The sequence below is a fragment of the Dendrobates tinctorius genome, unplaced genomic scaffold, assembly GCF_039654945.1.
Source record: "Dendrobates tinctorius isolate UK_male_01 unplaced genomic scaffold, ASM3965494v1 ptg000005l, whole genome shotgun sequence".
In the NCBI taxonomy this organism is placed as follows: Eukaryota; Metazoa; Chordata; class Amphibia; order Anura; family Dendrobatidae; genus Dendrobates; species Dendrobates tinctorius.
Genome location: NW_027361673.1, coordinates 32,861,592 through 32,879,858, shown reverse-complemented (window position 1 = coordinate 32,879,858; position 18,267 = coordinate 32,861,592).

Genomic DNA, 18,267 nt, shown 5'->3' with positions numbered 1-18,267 from the left:
TGGTGGGATATTTGTGTGATCTCTCGGCTGTTATCCATGACAGATTTGTGGCAGCGGTGGGATCTGTGGGATCTTCTGGCTGTTGTCCCTGACAACTTGGCACATAGACCCCCGCTGCTGGGAGGAAATTACCTTTATTCCTCTCGGTAGCGTTCAGGTTTCAGTCACGGGCGTGGCACTGGCACGGGTCCAGTCACCACTCTGTATACATAGAGTGGCTGCTGTAAATGCATTAGGGCCAGCTGTCAATGCCGGGGGCGCGGATACAGCCGTTGATCACAATACGTAGCGCGGTGACTGAACCTGCACCACCCACGTGACTGAAACCCAAATGCTACTGGGTGGAAAAAAGTTATTTTCCTACCGGCAATGGGGATCTAAGTGTCGGCGCCAGGCAGGTTCAGAACACTATTAACCTGCAGGTTAACCCCATATCTTTTCAAGTGACGTTCCCTTTAAATCACCACTCCAGTGTCTGCCAGGCGATGCGAAAGGCATTGTAAGTTGAGATGCAGAACGAGAATTTGTAATTGTTACGTCTGACTTCCACTCAGTGAGGAGCTACAGTCACGAGATGGGACCTGTCGTCATCTGGAAGAGCAGAAGACTGCAGCTGGTACGTAATCTACCACAGGCAGTGAACAGCTGGCTGTCAGGGTCGGGACGTGGGTACAGCTGCCGCTTACTGTCTACTGAGCAGTGACTGAAGCCGCCCCGGCCACACCTCTATGACTGAAAGCTGGAAGCTGCCAGAGGAATAAAGTTCAGCAGAGCTTTCAGTGTACTGGCGACATGGCTTCAAAACACTATTGTCTTGCAGATTAACCCCATATCTGCAGGTTAATAGCATTTCGGGACATGAAAGGTTCCCTTTAATTGAAGGATTTTAGAGAAACATTAACGCTTTAGGATTTACAACCATCACATCTTGATGACTTTGTACACATTCTTGCTACTAATTTGCAAAGGTAAAAATGATACAAATATTGACACTGTCCGTATATTTCTAATGTATATAGCACAAAGTAAGGGACACAATGAAGTGCTATAAACCTTTTCCTTTTTACTCTTGTTTTCCATAATGTAAATGAATACTGACAGGTTTAAGAACTAATTTGTTGGTATTTATAGCAGAAAAATAACTACCGCTGATTATAATTTTACATTTCAGTGATTTGGGTAATAAGAAATTAAGGTGGCATCTGCTTGGTGGTAATGTTAAACCATAGTTAGCAGATAACCGCTGAGAGAAGTTACATTGTAAGTCTCTATGAGAATCATAAAATGATTCCCAGAATTATGGAGAATGTAGATAAGTGGTCTTTTGCATTTTAGCTAAAGAACCACATTATAGGAAATCTGTCAGAAACTTTTTGCTATGTTATCTGACTGAATCATGATCTAGGAGCAGAGACCCTGATTACTGTGATTACAGTGATGTATCACTTAGTTTACTGGGTGCAGCAGCTGTGATAAAATCTCAATTTTCTCTGTTGCAGATAATGCAGTGCTCAGAATGCTGAGCCCTGTATAATCCCGCCCACACCCCTGATTGGCCACTTTCCGTGTACACTGTATATTGACAGAAAGCTGCTAATCAGTGGTTGGGAGCAAGGCTGCAGTTGACTAGGAGGGATAAGACACCTAGTACTCTAGTGATAATCTCCTACTGATAAAACACTGATTTTATTGACACAAAAGCACACAGCCCAGAAAGTAACACATCACTGAAATCAGGATCTGTTTCCCTACATTATGCTGTTCTCAGATTACATAGCAAAAATCTGCTGCTGTATTCCCTGTAAAATGTATTGAGTAATTCACTGAGGCTACTGTCTATGGAGTTTAATTATAAGTTTTCAAAGTGCTCATGATCCTGTAAATGCATATACATGGTCCCTAGAAGGTCATTCCCAACCTAAAGATGCTCCTCACTATTAAAAGGAGTCTTCCATCTGGACAATCCCAACTTTTTATAAGTGTTATTATTTCAGTAAACTGAACACATAGTGTTCCCTGTTATGATGAGTCACCGAAGGAGGAAAAAACAAAATACCAGCTAAGTCCTGAAAAACCAGAGAGGTTGGCAGCTATCAGATTGCAGACCCCTGAACCTATCCACAACAACTAGCAGTAGCCGTGGGGGGTTCCTACGGTGCCCTAGACCCCTCGATCACAGCCGGAGAACTAAATAGCCTAAAGACAGAAAGGGGAAAAACTAAACTGCCCCAGAGCAGACCCCAAAGCAATAGGCAGCCCCCAACATATAATGACAGTGAAGCAAGATGAAAACACTAACACAGATAGAAAGATAGGTTGAGCAAATGATGGGGCCCAAGCGAACTACATAGGACAGGATAGGAAAGCTGCTGTCTGCCATCAGCAAAAACCCTATCAAAATGAGCCAACCGACTGATAGGAAAAACAGGCCCTGAAGTCGCTAGGCTTCAAAAGACTATATCAGCACTCAGGTATATTCTGAAGACAGAGCAAAAGATCAACAGATCAGAGACAAAAATGGAATTCAGCTCACCCCCGGCCGGGGATGGCAGAACTCCCAAAAAACAAGGCAAAACAAAAACAAAACTGAAGAGTACAAAGCAGAGCAGAAAAACTTAGCTTTGAGATGCAGGAATCAGACTGGTCTCCAAGAATCCAGCAGGAAAATCACCAGCCAGGAATAAGGGCGTCGGCAGCTTTATATCCAGTCCTCAATTCCAGCCTCCCAGTCATCATCTAGCTGCCCAGGTGTTTGGTAATCAGCCTCACTACCTTCCTTCACCAGAGGAGGGAGTTCATCAGACCTCAATGGTGAAGGGAAAAATGAACTCACAACAGTACCTCCCCCTTGAGGAGGGGTCACCGAACCCTCATCCATGCCACCAGGGTGATCCCAGAGACCCAGGAATTATCCTCCTGACCATAACCCTTCCACTTAACCAAATACTGGAGTCTCCGTCTAGCGAGACGGGAATCCAGTATCTTCTCTACCTCATATTCCATGTTACCTTCAACCAATATAGGGTCAGGAGGTGCCACCACAGGAACTACTGGTTCAACAAACCTCTTCAACAAGGACTTATGAAACACATTATGAATTTTAAATGTGACAGGAAGAGCCAACCGAAAAGAGACCGGATTAATAATCTCCAAAATCTTGTAAGGTCCAATAAATCTAGGCTTAAACTTAGGAGAAGCCACCTTCATAGCGATATTTTTTGATGACAACCAAACCATATCACCCACCTTAAACTGGGGACCAACGGTCCTACACCGGTTGGAAAATCGCTGGGCCTTTTCCTGGGAGAGAGACAACTTATCCACTACTTGGTCCCAGATCTGGTGCATTCTCTCCACCACAGTGTCAACACCTGGGCAGGCAGAAGGCTCCACCTGCCCTGAAGAAAATCGAGGGTGAAAACCAAAGTTACAAAAAAAAGGTGACATCAAAGTGACAGAACTAGCTCTATTATTTAAAGCAAATTCGGCCAAGGGCAAAAATGAAACCCAATCATCCTGATCGGCAGAAATAAAACATCTCAAATACGACTCCAAAGTCTGGTTTGTTCTCTCCGTCTGCCCATTGGTCTGAGGGTGAAACGCAGAGGAGAAGGACAACTGAATTCCCAGCTTGGAACAGAAAGTCCTCCAAAATCTAGACACAAACTGAACTCCTCTGTCAGATACAATGTTCTCAGGAATCCCGTGCAAGCGAACCACCTGTTGCAAAAACAAGGGCACCAACTCAGAGGAAGATGGCAACTTAGGGAGTGGTACAAGATGGACCATCTTAGAGAATCTATCACAAATCACCCAAATAACAGTCATTCTCTGAGAGACAGGCATATCAGAGATAAAATCCATTGAAATATGGGTCTATGGCCTCCTGGGCACCGGCAAAGGCATCAACAAGCCACTAGAGCGAGAACAAGGTTTAGACCGGGAGCAAGTCCCACAGGACTGCACAAAATTCCTGACATCATGAGACAAGGCGGGCCACCAAAAAGACCGACTCACCAGATCTCTAGTACCAAAAATACCTGGATGACCAGCCAATGCAGAGCAATGAACTTCAGACATCACTCTCTTCCTCCACTGGTCAGGAACATACAACTTTCCACTGGGACAACGCTCAGGTTTGTCCTCCTGAAACTCTTCCAGAGCACGTCTCAAATCGGGCGAGATGGCAGAAAGAACTACCCCCTCGCCTAAGATGGTAGCAGGCTTAGTCACAACAGGAGAATCAGCAAGGAAACTCCTAGAGAGGGCGTCTGCCTTGACATTCTTAGTGCCCGGAAGAAAAGAGACCACAAAATCAAAACGTGTGAAAAACAAGGCCCACCTAGCCTGTCTAGGATTCAAGCGCTTGGCCGACTCCAGGTAAATCAAATTCTTGTGGTCAGTAAGGACCACGACTTGTGTTTGGCTCCCTCCAACCAATGTCTCCACTCCTCAAATGCCCATTTCATGGCCAACAGTTCCCGATTCCCCACATCATAGTTACGTTCGGATGGGGAGACCTTTCGGGAAAAGAAAGCACAAGGATTCATTTTAGATGTCACAGGATCCTTTTGGGACAACACCGCTCCTGCACCAATCTCAGAAGCGTCCACCTCCACCTGAAACGAGAGTGAGACATCAGGTTGCCGCAAAACCGGAGCAGAAGTGAATCTTCGCTTCAGCTCCTGAAAGGAAGAAACAGCCTCCGGAGACCAATTCAGCACATCAGCACCCTTCCTAGTCAAATCCGTCAATGGCTTGGCAATACCAGAAAAATTAGCTATAAATTTCCGATAAAAATTAGCAAAACCCAAAAACTTCTGGAGGGCCTTCAAAGAAATGGGCTGAACCCAATCATAAATGGCCTGTACCTTGGCCGGGTCCATTTCAATAGTTGACGGAGACAAAATAAATCCCAAAAATGAAATCCTCTGTACCCCAAAAAGGCATTTCGATCCCTTGACATACAGGGAATTCTCCCTCAAAATCCGGAACACAGTCCGAACATGTTCCACATGAGAGTCCCAATTCTTGGAGAAGATCAAAATATCATCCAGATAGATAATCAAAAATGTATCCACAAAGTCTCGGAATATATCGTTCATGAAGCACTGGAAGACAGAAGGGGCATTAGTGAGCCCAAAAGGCATCACCAGGTACTCAAAATGTCCCTCCGGAGTATTAAACGCCGTCTTCCATTCATCCCCATGCTTAATGCGAATAAGATTATACGCCCCCCTGAGGTCAAGCTTGGTAAACCAGCAAGCACCTTTAACTCTGGAGAATAGATCAGAAATCAGCGGTAACGGATACTGATATTTAACAGTAATTTTGTTGAGGGCACGATAGTCAATACAAGGCCTTAATGAACCATCCTTTTTAGCCACGAAAAAAAAACCCAGCACCTAAGGGTGAAGAGGATGGTCTAATATGACCCTTCTCCAATGCCTCCTTAATATAGGATCGCATAGCCTCGTACTCGGGTACAGATAAATTGAAAAGCCGACCCTTGGGGAATTTACACCCCGGGTTCAGCTCAATTGCACAGTCATAACTCCTATGAGGAGGCAAAGACGCAGACTCATTCTCACTAAATACATCATAAAAGTCAGCCAAATAGTCAGGAACATCATGCGACTGGGGAGAGGTGGAGAAAACAGGAGCATCACTAAGGGCACACCGACAACCCCAACTCACCACAGACAAAGATTTCCAATCCAGAACTGGATTATGGATTTGCAACCAGGGAAACCCAAGAACAATGGTATCATGCAAATTATGCAACACCAAAAATCTGAAATTTTCTTGATGGTCTGGGGCGACCCGCATTACCACCTGGGTCCAAAACTGAGGTTTATTCTTCGCCAAAGGAGTAGCATCAATACCCCTCAAGGGGATAGGCGTCCGCAGAGGTGTCATAGGAAATCCACAACGTTTAGCAAAATCCAAGTCCATCAGGTTCAGAGCTGCTCCTGAATCCACAAAAGCCTTGGCGGAAAATGTGGACAGGGAGCAGATCAGAGTAATTGCCAGAAGAAACTTAGGTTGAACACCACCCACAGAAAACGTGTGTGCACAACGTTTCTCTCGTTTAGGGCAGACAGAAATAATATGCGAGGCATCTCCACAAAAAAACACAGCTTATTACACCTTCTGAACTCCTGATGTTGCGCCCTAGAAAAAACTCTATTACATTGCATAGGTTCAGACATTTGTTCAACAGGTGGCAACATCTCTCGTGTAGTTTTGCGTTCACGTAAATGCCGATCCACCTGAATGGCTAATGACATAGAATCGTCAAGACCAGAGGGAACAGGAAATCCCACCATAGTATCTTTTACAGTTTCTGACAAACCCTTCCGAAAGAGGGCTGCCAAGGCACCATCATTCCAGGTAGTAAGGACCGCCCACTTTCGGAATTTTTGACAGTACAACTCTGCCGAATCCCGACCCTGGCTTAATGCCAACAGGGTCTTTTCAGCCTGATCAATAGCATTAGGTTCATCATACAACAACCCCAAGGCTTGAAAAAATGCATTCACATTATTCAGAATAGGATCATCAGGTTTCAAAGAAAACGCCCAATCCTGGGGATCGCCGCGCAGCAAAGAGATGACAATTTTAACCTGCTGCGTGGAGTTCCCCGACAAGTTAGGCTTCAAGGCAAAAAATAATTTACAATTATTCTTGAAATTCAAGAATTTAGACCGATCCCCAAAAAACACATCAGGAGTGGGAATCTTTGGTTCAGCAGCATGTGAATGAGCAAGATAGGCGGAAATTCCCTGCACTTCAGCAGCGAGCTGCTCCACACGATCAGACAATTGCTTCATCTCCATTGAGAGAAAAATTCCCCCTACGGCCTCAGAGATATAGAGGAAAAAATATGCACACAAAAAAAAAAAAATCTGACACTTTTTTTTTTTTTTTTTACAATTCTCTCCTGCTATTGAGTACCCTAGGATCTGCGGTATGGCTGGTGATTCTGTTATGATGAGTCACCGAAGGAGGAAAAAGCAAAATACCAGCTAAGTCCAGAAAAACCAGAGAGGTTGGCAGCTATCGGATTGCAGACCCCTGAACCTATCCACAACAACTAGCAGTAGCCGTGGGGGGTTCCTACGGTGCCCTAGACCCCTCGATCACAGCCGGAGAACTAAATAGCCTAAAGACAGAAAGGGGAAAAACTAAACTGCCCCAGAGCAGACCCCAAAGCAATAGGCAGCCCCCAACATATAATGACGGTGAAGCAAGATGAAAACACTAACACAGATAGAAAGATAGGTTGAGCAAATGATGGGGCCCAAGCTAACTACATAGGACAGGATAGGAAAGCTGCTGTCTGCCATCCGCAAAAACCCTATCAAAATGAGCCAACTGACTGATAGGAAAAATAGGCCCTGAAGTCGCTAGACTTCAAAAGACTATATCAGCACTCAGGTATATTCTGAAGACAGAGTAAAAGATCAACAGATCAGAGACAAAAATGGAATTCAGCTCACCCCCGGCCGGGGATGGCAGAACTCCCAAAAAACAAGGCAAAACAAAAACAAAACTGAAGAGTACAAAGCAGAGCAGAAAAACTTAGCTTTGAGATGCAGGAATCAGACTGGTCTCCAAGAATCCAGCAGGAAAATCACCAGCCAGGAAGAAGGGCGTCGGCAGCCTTATATCCAGTCCTCAATTCCAGCCACCCAGTCATCATCTAGCTACCCAGGTGTTTGGTAATCAGCCTCACTACCTTCCTTCACCAGAGGAGGGAGTTCATCAGACCTCAATGGTGAAGGGAAAAATGAACTCACAACAGTTCCCCTGCTTAGCGCCCTAGTGATCATCTGTAATCTGTGTGAATACCTAGCAATAAGTGTTCTCTTTCACCTGCGGTGCAACAACAGTAGAAATTAAATATTACATACTGTCAATTCAAATCAGTTGTCAGTGTAATAGAGGACAGGTCCTCCAGGGCAAGAGACGCTCTTTGTAACTACTCTTCACTTTGGCCAATACATGAGGATCCCAAATAAAAGTCACTACCTTATTAAATCTTAGTTTTTGTGTATTTTTATTTCAAATAAAGAACTTTATTCTGGGTGTTTTTTTTTTTACATTATGACTATGGGGTTAGTAATGGATAGGCATCTTATATACACCTATCCATTACTAACCTGTGGGCTTGATAATATAAAGGTGACATTGACCCCACAAATATGAACCCCATTTGCCACAGGGCAAGTGGGAAGAGCAGAGCAAAGCACCTTTTCTGTGGCGTCTGCGAGCTGCTATTTTTAGGCTGGGAAGAGCCACTATCCATGGCCCCTTACCAGCCTGAGAATACCAGCCCCCAGCTCTCTACTTTAGCTTGGCTGGTTATCAAAAAAAGGGGGACCCCATGCCATTTTATTTAATTATTTATTTAAATATAAAAAAAAAACCAGCGTAGGAGCCTCCTATTTTTGATAACCAGCCATGAAAAAGCTGACAACCAGCCATGATAAAGCTCACATCTGAGGGTTGCAGTCTGCAGCTGTCAGTTTTGTCATGCTGGTTATAAAAAATAGAAAGACCCAACATAATTTTTTTTATTATTTACAGTTGTGCTCAAAAGTTTACATACCCCGGCAGAATTTTTGCTTTCTTGGCCTTTTTTTCAGAGAATAGGAATGATAACACCAAAACTTTTTCTCCACTCATGGTTAGTGGTTGGGTGATGTCATTTATTGTAAAACTACTGTGTTTTCTCTTTTTAAATCATAATGACAACCTAAAACATCCAAATGACGCTGATCAAAAGTTTACATACCCCGATGATCTTGGCCTGACAACATGCAAAGAAGTTGACACAAATGGGTTTGAATGGCTACTAAAGGTAACATCCTCACCTGTGACCTGTGACAAACGCCATGAAAATTGTTCGGGATGCAAAGAAATACCCACAAATAACATCAGCTGAAATACTATACTGGACTCTGTGAAAACTAGCGGTGTGGCTGTTTCAAGATAAGGAGGCACTTGAAGAAAAATGGGCTGCATGGTCTGGTCGAGTCGCCAGAAGAAAGCCATTACTGTGCAAATGCCACAAAGCATCGTACCTACAATACGCAAAACAGCAGAGAGATAAGCCTTAAAACTTCTGGAACAAGGTTATTTGGAGTGATGAGACCAAAATTGAACTTTTTGGCTACAACCATAAACGTTACTTTTGGAGAGAGGTCAGCAAGGCCTATGATGAAAGGAACTTCATTCCTACTGTAAAGCACAGAGGTGGATCGCTGATGTTTTGGGGATGTGTGAGCTACAAGGCACAGGAAACTTGTAGGAGCTTCCACGAGATCCAAATTGAAACCACATAGGTTTGAGCCAAATCAGCAGCACAGATGGGTGCACACAAAAGCTGGAAAGCACAGCATTGCATAGAACCAAAGGAGAATGTGGCACACTAAAATAAAATTAAAAAAGCACATTATTTGGCACTTAAGCCATAGTAAAAGCCATACACAGCCTGATGCGTTTCAGGTGCAAAAAACGCACCCTTAGTCATAGGATACACAATGGCCACAATAAATAGAAACAAGCAACCAATCACAATCAATTGACAATTTCTAGAATATGCATGAACATGTGAAGAACACAACACTTAGAGAACAGCTTCAATAAATGCAGAACAAATCGTTTTTTGAATTCATTTCCTTTGGAAAACGTGTGTCCAATTTCAGAATCCAATATGCCTCTCTTGTGATTAACATTTTCTATTTATTACCTCCCCGTAGAGGATTGCGGATCTTCTCCAAAGCATAAAAAGAAAAATTAGTGAGATCTCCATGGTGCACATTGACAAAATGTTTTGATGTGCCAGAATAAGACGCATTTTTATTATGAATATTATCAATGTGCTCAGCAATGCGTTTTTTTAACTTTCTTGTAGTGCATGCCACATGAATTGGGTTCGGGTACTGTTCTGGTACTCAAACCAAACTTTTTTTTAAATGTTTGGCTGGACCCAAACATCCAGGAGTTTGCCCATCACTACTTCTGTTAAGACCTTCAAAGTTATGACCCTTTATACTAAAACTATGCCCCCTTGTGAGACAAAGTGCAGAAGATATGTATTGCACATATCAACTTTTGTATAAGTCATTAAAAAGTAACCGTTTTAATTTTTATTTCATAAATTAAAAGTACACATGAAAATAAGCAACTTTGTAATATATTTTAGCACAAAAATATGTTTCTTTCTCCTCCTAGACTGATCATTCATTCTACAAATTCGCAATTCCTGTGTAAAATCTATATTCTGCAAAGATAGATTTTTACATTATTGAGAGAGGATATTTTGCCTGCATCCCCTGATACTTCATTGATTTCTGTTTCATATGTTACACTATACGAGACTTTATATCACAGCAGGTGATTTTCTGTAATGGGGACATGTACCTGGCCTTAGTTGTGCTTGGATATACTGTAGAGTCAATTCCGCAAATAAGACATCAGCACATTATACCTCTGCAAGTAGGCAAAATACTCATTTGTGGCTTTTTTTCTTATCAAATGGTTCTCCAAATATTTCTTACAGAAAGCTTGATGTCGAAAGGAATCCATTACTTCCACTGCTATAGCAACCTGGCATCACTGGGAGAATGGACTACACCTACATACATCATCTCCAGAGTTCTCATACAAAGCTCCCTGGAAACAGAACAGTCCTTAAGTAACTTTACAGAATAAGTTGTCATGTCATTCCCTTTGTACTAGAAGCCTTAGGCTATGTGCGCACGTTGAGTATTTGCTTGCACAAATTTCTGCAAGGTTTCTGCATTTCTTGGCAGGAAAAATGCTGCAGCAAAAATGCACGTTTTTGGTGCATTTTTGCTACGTTTTTGCATGTGTTTTTTGTACAGCAATGAAGTTTTTTTATTTTAGCTAAATAAAGATATTTTTAACAAAGTTTTGTGATGTAATTTAGTTGGTTCAACACCTTTTTCATGCTGATGCAGTGGCATCAGGGTAATGGGATTAGGGCTTGGTGTCAGCAGCTGTCATTGACACCTAGCCCTAGGCTTAAGGGCCTGTCACACTAAGCGATATCACTTGCAATATCGCTATAATGTCACTGGTTTTTGTGACACAGCAGCGATATTGCTAGCGATATCGCTATGTCTGATACTTACATCCGACAGGCTCCCCCGCTGATTATCGCTGAACGCGGGAGACCGTCCTGGACCGTTTCTTGTCGTCAGCTTCCTGCTGGGCTTCCTGTGGCGCCGACGAGCGACGCGTGGACGCGGGCGGGAGGACGTCAGGATCGCAGCGTCTGACAGGTAAGTAGAGACCCCTGACCGCTGCTATGTCGCTGGTGAGATCTGCCTGTGTGGCAGCTCACTAGCGACCACTTAGCGATGCACCAGCCATCCTGACCGCGTCATATCGCTGGTCGGGATCGCTGGGGCATCGCTAAGTGTGACAGTACCTTTAGTAATGAAAAGGTGTCAGCCCGACACCCTCATTACTAAGCTGGTATTGTAAGGTAGCGCCTATTGTTAATGTTGGGAGACACTCACTCGGCAGCGGATTAATCACGTCAGGCACGTGTTGTTCACATAAATCAGTACATCTGCTTTATTGTGCAGCATAAACCATATAGCAGCAACAGTCTTACATCAGACCAAATGAAGATTCATAGTGGAGCACTGCTCCCTTAGCCCTGTGGCCACACAGGCTGTGCTTTGTCCAGCAACCAGGGTTTATAGTCTCAGTTAATTCCCCCTGACCAGGTTACCTCTTAGCTGCTTCTCAGTCCTGACGTCCCTTTCCTCCTGGGGACTGTCCAGTACTCACAGGCTATTACACACACGGTCAGCGGCGTCCACATATGAGCTTCAAGAAGGTATCCCACTTTCCAGCATGACAGCCTTCCGGGACCTTTCCACACGGACTAATCAGATCCAGGCACTCACTCATGTGACCTACCCTGGTCACCTTATGTGGTCCGTAGCCAGTCCCACCAGATCACATGGCTATGACCTCATTGCAGGTCCTATATCAGACACCCATGCATACACACATATACAGGCTGTCACGTCGGCGTTGACCGCCGCCATTCCAGCAGTGGCGGGGCCCGCCGCCTCCATTTACCCGTCCATGGCTCGTCACGCTGTGCCCGCCTCCTCCTCCTTGCTCCCATCCTCCCAGCGCGTGGCTGTCCGGCGCAGGTGCCCTAGGCCGCGGGCGTGCGCTCTGCAGGTTTCTTAACCCTGCAGTGCCCGTCCAGAGGCCCTGGCCGCCCAATCATCCAGCGGCGTATGGTATATGAGGTGTCTCCAAGATGGTGGAGACGCCTGATTTTCATGTGCTACCCCTTGCGGTATTCTGGCCGAGTTGTAGGGGTCTTCCCTACAACTTCTTTCTGTACTCAGTCCTGTACTCCGTCCTGTACGCTGTACTCCTCACTCAGTCCTGTACTCCGTCCTGTACTCCGTACTCCATCCTGTACTCCGTACCCCGTCCTGTACTCTGTACTCAGTCCTGTACTCCGTCCTGTACCCCGTACTCCGTCCTGTACTCCGTACTCTGTACTCCATCCTGTACTCCGTACTCAGCCCTGTGTTCCTGATCCATCCTGTATCTCCGGTTCATCCTGTGCTCTGGTTCCCCCAGTTGTTCTCTGGTCCCTTGAGCCGCACCTCTTGGTTCTAGCTGTCGCGGTATCTGTCTTCCGAGGGTCTGCCCCTAACGGTCCCTGTATAGGGGTTGGCTCCACCTGGCGCGCTCGCCCCCGGGAGCTCCAGTTCTGTGATCCAGAGGGTCCACTCTCAGACGCTGCCTTCCTTGGTCGCCACACAGGCTTACTATGGGCATTTCTAGACACACGCCCCAGGGTGACTTTGTAGGGGACTGGTCCCACCCGTCTCACCAGCCACCTGAAAGCTCTCCCTGATACATTGTAACAAAAACCTCAGCAGTACCTCTGCTGATCAACACTCGTTCAAGCTTCCATCCCAGGGCCACCCCCCAGGATGCATAAAGGTCATTTAGCATCATGCCGTTCATCGTATCTCCATTACCACAATGGATATGCGTGTGTGCATGACCCATACAGCGCCCCCTAGCTGTCACAGTGGTCACTGCACCACAGTATGTAAACACACACAAACCTACACACACAATGTCACATCCTATGTTGGAGCGTTAACAGAAGGAAGGTATGTAGGCTGCAACCAAACAGCAGCTGTTAATTTTAAAGAAAAACATGCTAAAAAAACAAAATTGCGTGGCCTCCTGCATAATTTTAATAACCAGCAGAGGGAAAGCCAACAGCTGAGGGCTGATGTTAAGACAATAGCCATAAAGGTTCCCAGGCTATTAATATCAGCTCATAGTTGTTTGCTTAGCCTTTAATGGCTAGTTTACAGGGGGACCCCCCAAAAAATTGACATAGGGTTCCCCTATAAAATCTAACCAGCAAAGGCAAGGCAGACAGCTGCGGGCTTGTCAGGTGACATCAAGCTCATGGTTAGTAATGGAGAGGCATCTATAAGACACCTATCCATTAGTAACCTTATAATGATATTGTATAAAAAAAACACAGACACCCAGAATAAAGTCTTTTTATTTTTTTTTAAATGACACAGAATCCTTTAATGAATCTTAATTAAACTATACTGCCCGAACGCCTAATCCACCGAAGCCAACGTCTATTGCAATAAAAATAAAATAATAAACCACAATATTCCTCACCTGCACGCAGAGAAGATAATAATCCATTATGTCCCACGAAGATACTGATCACTTTAAGAGCAGTCGCTCTCAGCAGAGTTTGCTGCCGATAATAACCACCGCACCGGAGTTTCACATGCTGTCACACAGATGACAGCGTGGGAAACACTGTAGGAAGCTGGTAAAATGCAAACAAAAGCTCAGCAAATCCGCAAACATTTTTATACCTGCACATTTTTGCTGCAGATTTGACTAACTCAATTGATGTCAATGGGTGAAAAACGCTGCAGAAATGCACAAAGAATTTACATGCTGCAGAAAAAAAACGCACTGCAAATATTCAAAGGAAATTTACTGATCATGTGCACAACACGTCAGGATTGTCATTGAATTAGCTTGCATAAGGATTCCATAGCGTTTCTGACCAATTTCCATGCGGAACAAAGGCCACGAATTCAGATGTTTGTGAACAAGGTCCAAGTGTGCACTGTGATTTATGGACTGATCACAGATCTCATGATCTAAAATCAGCAGCACCACAGGCATATATAAGTTTGGCTCCAGAGACCTGCAGTCTGTTCTTAAGCCAAGATAAACAGATGTCTGAATTTAGCCTAAGCTATGGGATATTTCTGCTGTTGATTCCCTCCCTCCCCCCCATAGAGTTTATAGGCAGTCCGTGTAATTTAAATGGCTTGTGCGATGAAAACAATTTATCAATCCATAAGATAGGAGGTAACTTAATTTGTAGCAATCCAACCACTGGAACCCACACCAATCTGTAGATTGGTCGCATGCTCAAAATTTGCTCCTTTCTTCCTCTATGGGGCTGCCGAGTGCAACACTGCGCACGGCCAGTCCATTCTTACATAGATAGAAGTGCCCCATTCTGCCGATCAATGTACATCCCAGGAGTTGGACCCACACCAATCAGGTTAGCTGATAATTTGTTTTCACCAGACACCCCCTTTAATCCATCACTGACTGGTGATGGTAGTGGAGGATTCAATTATTGCGGGAACAGATACGGCAATATGTCACAAAGGCCAGGCTTGTTGAATGGTGTGTTGTGTTCCTGATGCTCCAATTTCATACTTTGCAGGTCGGGTTGATAGATTACTCGAAGGAGCTGGTAAGGATTCATTGGTCATGGAACACATTGTTACCATTAGTAAAGTTTGAGGTAGGTGGAATGTCCTTAAAATTATTGCGGGATTAGGACAAAAGCTTAACAAAGCATTCCCATCAAGCTTTTTATTGTCTTAATATATTGCAATTATCATATTATATATCACTGTGTGCTTACAATTGCTCATTATTCCTTTCTACCCAGCTAATTGTTCTCTTTCCATTAGGTCTTTGACATCTCATGGTTAAATACTGACTAGCTGAATCCTTCTAAGCTCTAGATAGCAACAAGAGGTCAATTTTCCCTGTGAGTCAAAAGTCACTGCAAAACTCAATGGAGGAGGTAACAGTTAGGTTAGAAGTTAAAGAGTAGAATGACAACAGAGAAAAGAGAAGTATTAGCTGGGTAGAAGGGCAAAATGAGCAATTGTAAGTACACAAATGCTATATAATATGATGATTGCAATATATTAAGAGGATAAAATTTTTGATGTGAGTGCTTCCTTAAGCCTACATTCCCACGATGAACTTTTGGTGAGTTTTTGATACCTCATAATTCTGCATATTTGCAGATTGAATAAGTAACATATAATACAATAAAGTGCAAATGCGGCTAGATCCAATGTGGTGAAAATATTAGAAGTCAATATAAAGCCATAAACCATAAAGTCTAAAAAAGAATGTGCCTGGTACGGTGTAAAGAAGAATATGTACCCGGATTACTGTGAACAGCAGTATCTTTCATAAGGGAGTTACATAATGGATCTGCATATTCGGATTGCTTTACAACCATACTTTGTTGCTCCATGATATGATCCATATTTCCACTGGTATTGGATTAACTATGCTATAACATGTACCCATTGGCATTTGCACTTTATTACATTGGCATTTCTTAATCCTATCTAAATCCTATAGAACAGTATATGCAAATGTACCTGCATTTTGCACTTTTCTTACCAAAATCAAAATATTCCATGTTTTGATCCATATCAGTGATTCAATTTATCATATCAATATGCACTGCATAATTGTATTAGCCTCATGTGTCATACCTATATACAGTGGGGAAAAAAAGTATTTAGTCAGTCAGCAATAGTGCAAGTTCCACCACTTAAAAAGATGAGAGGTGTCTGTAATTTACATCATAGGTAGACCTCAACTATGGGAGACAAACTGAGAAAAAAAAATCCAGAAAATCACATTGTCTGTTTTTTTTTCATTTTATTTGCATATCATGGTGGAAAATAAGTATTTGGTCAGAAACAAAATTTCATCTCAATACTTTGTGATATATCCTTTGTTGGCAATGACAGAGGTCAAACGTTTTCTGTAAGTCTTCACAAGGTTGCCACACACTGTTGTTGGTATGTTGGCCCATTCCTCCATGCAGATCTCCTCTAGAGCAGTGATGTTTTTGGCTTTTCGCTTGGCAACACGGACTTTCAACTCCCTCCAAAGGTTTTCTAAAGGGTTGAGATCTGGAGACTGGCTAGGCCACTCCAGGACCTTGAAATGCTTCTTACGAAGCCACTCCTTCGTTGCCCTGGCGGTGTGCTTTGGATCATTGTCATGTTGAAAGACCCAGCCACGTTTCATCTTCAATGCCCTTGCTGATGGAAGGAGGTTTGCACTCAAAATCTCACGATACATGGCCCCATTCATTCTTTCATGTACCCGGATCAGTCGTCCTGGCCCCTTTGCAGAGAAACAGCCCCAAAGCATGATGTTTCCACCACCATGCTTTACAGTAGGTATGGTGTTTGATGGATGCAACTCAGTATTCTTTTTCCTCCAAACACGACAAGTTGTGTTTCTACCAAACAGTTCCAGTTTGGTTTCATCAGACCATAGGATATTCTCCCAAAACTCCTCTGGATCATCCAAATGCTCTCTAGCAAACTTCAGACGGGCCCGGACATGTACAGGCTTAAGCAGTGGGACACGTCTGGCACTGCAGGATCTGAGTCCATGGTGGCGTAGTGTGTTACTTATGGTAGGCCTTGTTACATTGGTCCCAGCTCTCTGCAGTTCATTCACTAGGTCCCCCCGCGTGGTTCTGGGATTTTTGCTCACCGTTCTTGTGATCATTCTGACCCCACGGGGTGGGATTTTGCGTGGAGCACCAGATCGACGGAGATTATCAGTGGTCTTGTATGTCTTCCATTTTCTAATTATTGCTCCCACAGTTGATTTCTTCACTCCAAGCTGGTTGGCTATTGCAGATTCAGTCTTCCCAGCCTGATGCAGGGCTACAATTTTGTTTCTGGTGTCCTTTGACAGCTCTTTGGTCTTCACCATAGTGGAGTTTGGAGTCAGACTGTTTGAGGGTGTGCACAGGTGTCTTTTTATACTGATAACAAGTTTAAACAGGTGCCATTACTACAGGTAATGAGTGGAGGAAAGAGGAGACTCTTAAAGAAGAAGTTACAGGTCTGTGAGAGCCAGAAATCTTGATTGCTTGTTTCTGACCAAATACTTATTTTCCACCATAATATGCAAATAAAATGAAAAAAAAACAGACAATGTGATTTTCTGGATTTTTTTGTCTCAGTTTGTCTCCCATAGTTGAGGTCTACCTATGATGTAAATTACAGACGCCTCTCATCTTTTTAAGTGGTGGAACTTGCACTATTGCTGACTGACTAAATACTTTTTTTCCCCACTGTACATTGCATATTTGTGTTCCATATCTACAATAATTTAATAGGCATCCACAATGTACTACAACAGTGATGCAATGTACAGTGGAGAAAATAAGTATTTAATACTCTGTCGATTTTGCAAGTTTTCCTACCTACAAAGAATAGAGAGGTCTGTAATCTTTATTATAGGTACACTTCAGCTGTGAGAGACAGAATGTAAAAATAAAAACCAGTAAATTACATTGTATGATTTTTACATAATTAAATTGCATTTACTGTAAGTATTTGATCACTTACCAACCAGTAAGAATTCTGGATCTCACAGACTTGTTAGTTTTTATTTAAGAAGCCGGCCTACTCTACACTCATTACCTGTATTAATTGCACCTATTTGAACTCGTTACCTATATGTACACTTAATCAATCACACTCCAACCTTTCCACCATGGCCAAGACCAAAGAGCTGTCTAAGGACAAAATTGTAGACCTGCACAAGGCCATGATTAAATCAGCCATCATCTGCCGGGAATGGCATGCGAGGATGCATCAAAGGCAGAGACATGGCTTTTGATGTATATGTATGTCAGAGGTTGTGAATGGGTTAAGATGTTTAGGACAGGAGCTACAAACTGGGAATGTAAACTGGAGCTATAAACTGTGACAATGTTCTGAGAAATAATAGCACTCAAAGCAAGTAGGACACTTTTATAATCATCCTGAATAGCACCTGTGCACAATATATACTCTATGGGAATAAACAAGAGAGAAGTAGGAGGAATAAATT